Consider the following 9,738-nt stretch of genomic DNA (forward strand, 5'->3'; position numbering starts at 1 on the left):
GGTCCCTGCTGCCGCTCAACTGCGGTAATGTATATTTTTACCTGACTAAAAGTCAGCAAATCCTAACCTCTGCAGTATTAATTTTGACCATTCCTTATAATGTGTCTCTTTCATGATGTGGAAGCAGCATACCAAATCAGTGGAGTTGCCCTTTAACCCTTCTTTAGTGTCAGATGTGTGGCAAAAGGGCAATTTCAATCCCAGGATACAAATGTTAAATGAACAACTTACAACTTTCACAATGTTCTGTTGGAGTAAAATCCATTCTGCTAAAAATAAACTACTTGGCATGTTTTTTTCCTATCATGTAAAAATGGTAACAGTCCTCTTTCATTATGAGACATTTCGGAACATATATTAGCCTATATATTATATCATAAATACGAAACAAGTGCAGGAACAGACCCATTTTAGCAGTTATTATTTGAGTACACTTTTAATCAAATCAAGCTTAATTACGAACAGACTTAATTATGTCCCACCAGGAATAAAGAAGGTGCAATTTAATCAATAACTGAACAATAAGAAGTTATAAGAAGTTATTGAGTTTTTTTGCAATTAGCTACATCTGTGTGGTGTAACGGCTTTTCATTGTCTATTCATTTTCAAGTTCCTCTGGGGAGGGGAATGGAAACATTGCAGAGAGGGACTGTAGTGTTCTTGTTAGCTGAAAGGAGGAGAGGGGAGGGGAGGGAGGTGGGAATGCGTGGGACAGCTGGACAGACGGAGAGGGGAATGGGAAAGAATGCAGCTTCGACATTCCCTGGCTGGGAAATATAGCGGAGAGGGGGAGAGACGAGTACTGTTTTCAAGCACTGAAATTGTATGTGAAGAAAAATTTGAAGAAAAATCATTTCAAGGAGGCCCTTGGGGCTGAAACTGAAAAACTGAAAGGAGACAGTTCTTGCAGAAAATGCAGAGAGAAAGCAAATGCAGAAAAGGAGCTGAGGACTATTTAGGAATTCCTGCCTGAAGTCACGGTAAGTCCCTCCTTCTTTAAGGTATAGGGAACTTGAGTTTGTCTATGTCAATAACATTAGATTAAGTGAGTAAGATGTGGTAGCTTTGAAAAAAGGACATTTGTCTTTGCAGTTGCTGCCCCACGTTGTAATCGTACATAGCACAGGGCAGTCAGCAGGTGAAAGCCGGAGCCAAGGCAGAGCAAATTGAGAGCTATGGTGAGCCTGATACGTAGGCGATCTGTCAGTTAGTAAGCAAAAAGTCAATGCCACATCCAATCAATTTCAGCAAACATTCCAGCATGATTTAATGAAAAGAAAGTGAAGGTATAAAGAACACTTGGCAGTTGAATATTTAACAATTATTTTATTCCAACATGAAATAAAGCAGGAAAGAAGACCTTGACACACCAGGACACCTTATTTTGGTGATCCACACAAGCGATTTTCAGGACAGTATAAAAAAATGTTTATTTATTGAGCTGTCCCTATAGACTTTTATCTCTCAGTAAAGATCAGAATAAGTAAACATGAAGTGCAATTAGGAATAATGATGTTACGTCCTTGCTGTTCAGATACTGAATGGACATGAGTGTTGGAGGTGAGTGCTCTGAGGTGCAGAGATGGTAAAATCCACACTAATAGGTCCCGATAACCAATACAGAACAGTTACCAGAAGGAAATAACCAAACTAAAATAAAAAACATTAGCAATCTTGTAACTATGAACTGACCTCTCACACATTTAATTATTTGATATTTGTTTTAAAATATCAACAAAACAAACAAACAATGCACATCATACAAAAACACCACACTACAGCCGAACATGAGCAAATGGAAATCCAGTCAAAGTTTGAGTACATTTGCTAAATACCTGGTTATTGATTTAACCAGATATTTCCCCTAAACAGTAATTCCAGTTCTGTACACTTTCACCCAGAACGATGATGTTTGTTTTAAGTAAGATATCAGTTAAGAACAAGTCATTAACTTGTTCAACAAACAGAATACTCATGCATTTCTCTGTCGAAAGCTATTATCGTCCTGCCTTAAATGAGCTGTCATGTTTCTTGTCAAGCTCCTAACTGAGATCTGTTCTTCGTCATCTTTCTTGTTCGGTTTTATTTTGGTGATAGTGTGTGTACAGCTAGTTCTCTAAGAAAACTGTTGATTGTTTTATTAGCATTTGCTGAGAAATATGTGTAATATAAAAACATAACCTCTATTCCAGATTCATTGCGTTCCTTTATAGTGCATGTACTGTTTAGTCCAAAGTGACTTGCAAGACACCTGAGTGCATTAGCATAAAGTAGACTGAATGAAGAGTAACTGAATTACACCTTTAGTCCTTTAAAAAAGAGGCACCTGCTATTACATGGGAGTCTCCTTCTGACATGGGAGTCTGAAAGGAAATCTAATTTACAAATTTCATCCGGGCTGCTTTGTTTCACGTGCACATATGGGTCTGTGATGGAAAAGAAGAGTGACAAATTGCATTAGATGCACTGGCACTGGAAGCTACAGGTTAGAGAGGAGAGAGATATAAGTAAGTCAACTTGACCTCTTACCCAGACAAAACACATGGCATAGCTATGTTGATAATACCAACTGGTGTAGCCAATTGTTTTTGCAAAAACCAAGTGTCTGTGCCATCAAGATGTCTGTAGTAACTCTGAAGTAGCTGCAGGTTCTATGGCTAAGATGGGCGACACTATGCATGTGTACAACTGTTTCACCAGTCGCAGCGTTATTGAATTTAATTTATTGAAGGATAGCGCCTTGAGATGCAGCACCTCGTTTTCAAGGGGGTCCTATAACACAAATACATAATGACCAAATCCAAAATAGAACATTACATAACTATATATAGTACACATACACATATAAAGGGCTTTAGGGCTTTTGAAAAAAATATCAAAGACGCTTTTGCTAAAAGGTACAGATGGAATAAGGTTTTGTGGTCTTTTGAGACAAAAAATAAAATAGCTTTTTGGTCTATATAAATTTGTAAATGTTGTGCTTGGTGAAATGATAATCTCACAAGTAAGTGGTTCCAAACCATTTTAGCTTGTGGAACCTTAAATGAAGCAATGTGTCATACACGCTGCTACAGGAGTAGAGTCAGATGTGCAGGAGTCGGGCTACTGGCTGCCACTCATCATCATCTGCTCTTCTTCAAATACCAGTCAGGTCCCTGCCAGCTTTGTGTGTCTTTCATAGTTTGGCTTTTTCCTGTTTTCCTTTCCCTGCAGTCTTCCACCCTGGACTGACTCGTGCCTCCACTTCTGTTTGCCTTGGACCCTGAATCCTTCCCCCGGGATCTGTGTTCTCTCAAGGTGGATCAGACTTCACTCTGATCCTGGACTTCTCCTGCCTGATTACACTTCCTGCTTTCCTGCCTGTATCCGCTCTCTCTCCTGTCTCAAAACTCAAACCTCCCCAGAGCCACAGACTGCCCCACACTCAATATCAAGTGTTGTGTTAATAAATCCTTCTTTGCTCAAATGACCTGACTCAGTATTCTGTGTTTCTGCTTTTGGGTTCTCACCATTGTGTAACTGTGACACAATGTCTGCTTATAACCCTTCATGACAAGAGTTCTTGGCAGAGGCAAGGACACATAGTGTAAATTTACCCCATTCTTATCCCTAAATTTAATTATTTGGTGACCTCTCAGATTTATGTTATTTATTCCTCCAGTTTGGGAACCATTATTATATGAGGTGTCTAACCAGAGGTGGGGCACTCGAGTTGCAAATTGGAAGACTTGAGACTTGCTTGACAAAAACAGACAAAAGACTTTGACTTGACTTAGACTTGAGACAGATGACTTGAAAATGACTTGGTTTTAAAAAAAAATCAATACTTGCATTTGCTCATTCCAAGATTTGCACATAATCCTGCAACCATGTGTGCTTCACATAACGTTAGCAGTCCGGATCTCCGTAACAGCGGCGTAGAAAAAGACTGTTACGTAGTACAACACAAACATTCAAGGATTATGTTGTCGATGACAGTAGGGAGAAAAGAACAGTGGTGTGCAAGGTCTGCAGCTCAAACATCAGTGACACAATTAGTGCCTCTGTCAGACCAAACAGTACAAGCAAAATTGACGCAACTCACTTTGAAGCCTCATAGTAAAGTTAACTTAATCCACTGATCGGTTATATTCCAACAAAAACTGTCTTTTTACGTTTTACCTGACAAAGGTCCAGACGGTCTATTCCAGTAAAAAGATTTAGTCCAAAACACATTAATCCATCAATAAATCCCCAGGGACTGCTGCTGCATTGTTTCATATTTGCCGGCGAACGTGGCTAATATATCATTATAACCGTAAAAACTTGGATTTGGATGTAAACAAATGCTATATTTTGTATTCAAATTAGCCGCTTAACTCGACTGACAGCCAGTTCAATCCAATAGGAGCTCACATGTCCGTTTCACAGCCTACAACAGCCAACGAGAGCCCGATAGCTGGCATTTTCTGTAGCCCAATAAATTCTTAAAATAACAATATCCAGCATTAAGTAGGAAGGTCATGATCTACCAGCAAAAAAACACATCTGCATCAATCTACAGTGTGATGTTTTTGACAAAAATAAGCTAAGACATATCTTAGAAAAACCTGTGAAAAATATGAATTTTTCATGATATTGGTATAAAATTTAAAATTGGACCAGGTAAGGCTTTATGCTGTGGCCCCACAGTGTAGTTGTCTGCATGGAAACAAAAAATATATTACTTTTAGTGTGCATAAACTAATATTCATCAATTCCAGTAGCACTTTCTGACTTTCTGACTTTTGGGTTAGACACTTCAGAGTGTTATCTTTCAGAAAATCACCAAAACCATGTATTTACTCATGGTTTAAGAACTGCATTCAATTAACTTTGGATATGCTTTGAATAGATGTTTAAAAGTAATTTTACTAGGTTACCATTACTGACAAATGTTTCTATTACTCTATTTTTCTACCCTATTTCAATAACCAGTGAAGCCAATAGTAGACTAAATAATAGAAACACCTTTGTATATAGTTCAATATAGTTAGAACAGAAACACTCACTACATATTCCAAAATGATCATACAGTTGAATTGCCACCTCTCTTAAACTGTTTAAACAAACTGAATTCCCAAGAATTTTATATGACTTGACTTGTGACTTGCTTGACTTTCATCACAGTAACTTGGGACTTGCTTGAGACTTGGACATATATACATATACAGTCACCTCTATGTTTTACTCTTTGGCGTACTGGGACATTTTGCATACCGGTACTACTCCCAAGCTGACGGTGTTCTGTCGATTTATGACCTATTACCTATCGAGATAATAATAATAATAATAATGATAAAATTTATTTTATAGAGTGCCTTTAAAAGCAGCTTCTCAAATATCATCTTATCTTCACATATATCATCAGAACACCGGTACTCTCTTCTGCCCTCTCCATTTCAGGTTCTCCGGGTGCTACGGGACACTCACCTGCTCCCGTTCTCGCCTGCCTGCTAATCTCTGGGTGCTTCTCAAGTCTCTTATTTGTCGTTTCCTCGATCCTCGATCCTCGGTTGAACCGGAAGTTGTTTTGCTCCGCCATCTTGCAGACCATCCCAATCATAGATATCCATAATAATGGAAGGAGTTATATCACATTGAGAATACTTGCGCAACTGTGGAGAGAGAAAAAGAGAGGGAACGACCGAGCGAGGGGAGGTCCTGAGCGAATATGCGCTGCTCATTTTAGATAGTTAGAAAACGCGGTCAGCGTTGATAATGTGGCAGGCTGCCACAAATAAAACAGTAAATCAGTGTGTGGGAAACTGAAATAATACATTACATTTACTGTAGAGGTCATCCAGCTTGATCATTGCTTTTATTCAGCATCTGTGACTGAAGTAAAATCAATTAATGATATTTCTGAGGCTGGAAATAACGTGAACCTACATGCTGCAACATTATCCTCACTTTAATCACGTTACAGTAACACAGCTCTCATGGGTTTCAGTTATTGTTGACAGTTCAAGACATAGGCTATGCATATTAGGGAGAGAGAAAAGGCTTAATAGCCAATGTGATCAACATCTTTTATCTGTCATAGTCGGTGATTTCTCTTTTTTGTTATTGTAGAAAACATTTTATAGCTTATTTCAACAACCTGAAGCATAAAACGGTGTTGAAACAGCATCAGATTATAGCAAATCCAAAAGAAACCAAAAGAAAGAACTGTGAGACTTTCTCTCCTTTCCTTTCGTAGGGATGGTCTGGTGTACCCTATGCTAAAGGAGATATGAAAGGAAGCATTGAGGCTCCTTTCCATAGCTTTTAGAGAATTCAACCAGCTCTTATCATGGCTTCCTCTGAAATACTTCTGGGTCACTTCACTCAGTTAGGAACCTTCCTAAGCAAAAATGACTCTGCCGGCGCAGAGACCGTCAACTGCAATTGCTTTTCTCCAGCTGCACAAAGTTGGAACCACACTATTGCCTGGTCATTTAAATAAAGACATTTCCACCATGAATTGCTGCAGAAAATGTCTCCAGAATGCAGGAAGTTAAGTGTTTAATGCTCAAAGTCATCACACCCCTAATTCTTTCCACTTCAAGCACAGGTTGTTTGGGTCTTGTTGTATGAAGTTTTAAAGCCAAAGTTTATGATGAATGGTACAACAGCTGCCGGGGTTTGTTGTCCTCTCTTACGTGTGGCCGCGCGTATGTGTTACGTAGGCAGGTAATAGGTAACAGAGGGAGGGGAATAACAACAAGCTCATCAGACTTTTCCTAAAAATAAACATTTGTTCTTGAGTACCGCAACTTGAGTCCAAGTCAAATCTGAAGACTTTTGTGGACGAGTCTCAAGTCAAAATATGTTAAATTTTATCACTTGCTAATGCCACATCATCACTGGCCAACCAACTACTTCCTCCCTAATTTTATCCGTTTCAAAATTATTTAAAATAATTCTATGTCGGACTTTAATCACGGCACTGCCACTTTCTATTAGCCTACTACACTTCGTGGTATTATGCTCATTTTCAGGTTCAAAATCCTATTTAGGGGTTGTACCAGAAAAGGTTTACATGGTTTGATTTTCAAAAAATACCATCTTTTTTGTTATACTGCACATTGCTGCAGCTCCTCTTTTCACCCTGTGTTGAATGCTTCGTTTTAGCTATGGAGTGATACATTTTGTCTCTGAATGATCTTTGTTGCACAGTTCCTAGTTAAGGACTACTAGCCAATCAGAAACAGAGAAAGGCGGGTCAGCGAAAAGACGGTAAACAGCTTTTGAGGGTGTGTCGGTCTAGTCGCTCAGCTAGCATTATGGCACGTACTTTCATTGTGACATCACAAGTAAAGGAAGTAAAGGCTGGACTACAAACGAGCTGTTTTCAGGCAGTTCAGAGCAGTGTTTTCTGTGGGAGATGGGAACTCCCTTTGGGCTGGACTTTGGGCTTTTTCACTTTGCAAACCTGTTACATGCACAAAAAAGATATATAACTCAATAAAGGAGAGGGAGAAAGCCAAAAACCATAATACCACCTCTTTAAGGATCAATACTGTTCCTGTAAAGCTGGGTAGGTATGTATTCAATACGAAATCAAAACAGTAGGGCTTTATAGCATTACATTCAAAAGATGTTATACTTCAGATTTGGTGTTGGCAATTGATGCGTTCATATGTTGTATGCTGGCACTGTATCTCCTCGGCCAGACTCAATAAACCATGCTATGTTAAGTCTTCATCAGTCTCAGAAATTTCTTCATCACACCTGAACCTGGCTCGCAATATTTCTTAAACACATATTACTATCCTTTGTACCAGTATCACCTTTTTATTGCCTTTGTGTGAAGGGTTTGTAATGTCACATAAAAACAATCCCCTTACTAGGTTTTTCTGTGACCTCAGACATGTATGCCTAATCCTATGTGAAGACTCCGGGTCGGATTTTCCAGCATGCATGCTCCGGAGCCTCTTGTCTTCTGATTCTGTATTGTACACACAGCACAACACAGACTCCAACACAACTCCATGTAAGGATAAAAAAATAAGAAAACAGTCTTACGTCAGGCCAGACAAGAATTACATCACACACCAGGTTGCAATCTGAAAACTGGACCGCTAGTGACCACTGAAACTATTGCCCCTTTAAGCTTATGGTTATATAAATGTACTTTATTGTCACTACATACATGTAGTGAAATTCATCCTCTGCAGGTCAACAACACTGACTGGACCCAGAGAAATCCCACGCAGACAACATGCAAACTCCACACAGAAAGGCCAGGTTTTGAACCCACAACCTTCTTGCTGTGAGGAAACAGCGCTAAGCACTGCACCACCATGCCACCATATTGGTACTGGTAAATTACAAAAGTAATATAATAATGCAACATTTACAAGCGTGAAACGCACTGTATTGTGGTCACTTATTCTTAGCTTTAATGACTGACTTGATAGTTTCTGCCGGCCTAATAGAGCAATTTTCATGTTATGGTGATGTGTAGCACACAGTTTTAAGGCAAAGTATTGAGTTTAGACGTGCTTTGATTTGCTGACGTCAAGATAGGTACAATTGACAGTGAGGGTCACATTACACTCAGCTAGTAAAAACACAGCAACATAAACCTGACCCTCTGCTGTGATTCCAAACTACTTAACAGCCACATGGACCCACATTTGGCTCTTGGCAGATATTCATTTTGGACCCTGAGCAGGTTCTTGTTGCTGTGCAGTGTTTTCAACTACAGCATAATTGTTTAACGCTTTGCAAACACATTTAAGAACATAATCTCAAAATTTCACAATATTGCACCACTAAATAATGTAGCCCACGCTTTATCACATAGCATTTGTCTTATGTGTTATGTCTTATTAAACCCTGAACGTCTTATACCTTAAATGACGTAAGATTGTTCCATATACAGATCAACTTGTTTGTAGACCAGACGTACAGGTGCTGGTCATATAATTAGAATATCATCAAAAAGTTGATTTATTTCAGTAATTCCATTCAAAAAGTGAAACTTGTATAATGTATACATTCATTCCACACAGACTGATGTATTTCAAGTGTTCATTCTTTTTAATTTTGATGATTATAACTGACAACTAATGAAAACCCCAAAATCAGTATCTCAGAAAATTAGAATATTGTGGAAAGGTTCAATATTGAAGAAACCTGGTGCCACACTCTAATCAGCTAATTAACTCAAAACACCTGCAAAAGCCTTTAAATGGTCTCTCAGTCTAGTTCTGTAGGCTACACAATCATGGGGAAGACTGCTGACTTGACAGCTGTCCAAAAGACGACCATTGACACCTTGCATTGACACCTTGGTCTCTCAGTCTAGTTCTGTAGGCTACACAATCATGGGGAAAACTGCTGACTTGACAGCTGTCCAAAAGACGACCATTGACACCTTGCACAAGGAGGGCATTAGTAGAGAAGCGAAGGGAAGGAAAAGATGTGGTAGAAAAAAGTGTACAAGCAATAGGGATAACCGCACCCTGGAGAGGATTGTGAAACAAAACCCATTCAAAAATGTGGGGGAGATTCACAAAGAGTGGACTGCAGCTGGAGTCAGTGCTTCAAGAACCACCAAGCACAGACGTGTGCAAGACATGGGTTTCAGCTGTCGCATTCCTTGTGTCAAGCCACTCTTGAACAAGACACAGCGTCAGAAGCGTCTCGCCTGGGATAAAGACAAAAAGGACTGGACTGCTGCTGAGTGGTCCAAAGTTATGTTCTCTGATGAAAGTAAATTTTGCATTT

At 39.2% G+C, this 9,738-nt stretch overlaps 1 long non-coding RNA gene across 1 annotated transcript; it reads left to right on the top strand.

Annotated features, from left to right (window-relative positions):
- The first annotated feature begins 730 nt into the window (after nucleotides 1-730).
- LOC123980171 lies at nucleotides 731-3,466 on the top strand. The gene is made up of 2 exons (XR_006827395.1): nucleotides 731-980; nucleotides 3,214-3,466. It is a non-coding gene; the product is annotated as an uncharacterized LOC123980171 (long non-coding RNA).
- Nucleotides 3,467-9,738: the final 6,272 nt, after the last annotated feature.

Source organism: Micropterus dolomieu, linkage group LG12, assembly GCF_021292245.1.
Source record: "Micropterus dolomieu isolate WLL.071019.BEF.003 ecotype Adirondacks linkage group LG12, ASM2129224v1, whole genome shotgun sequence".
Classification (NCBI taxonomy): Eukaryota; Metazoa; Chordata; class Actinopteri; order Centrarchiformes; family Centrarchidae; genus Micropterus; species Micropterus dolomieu.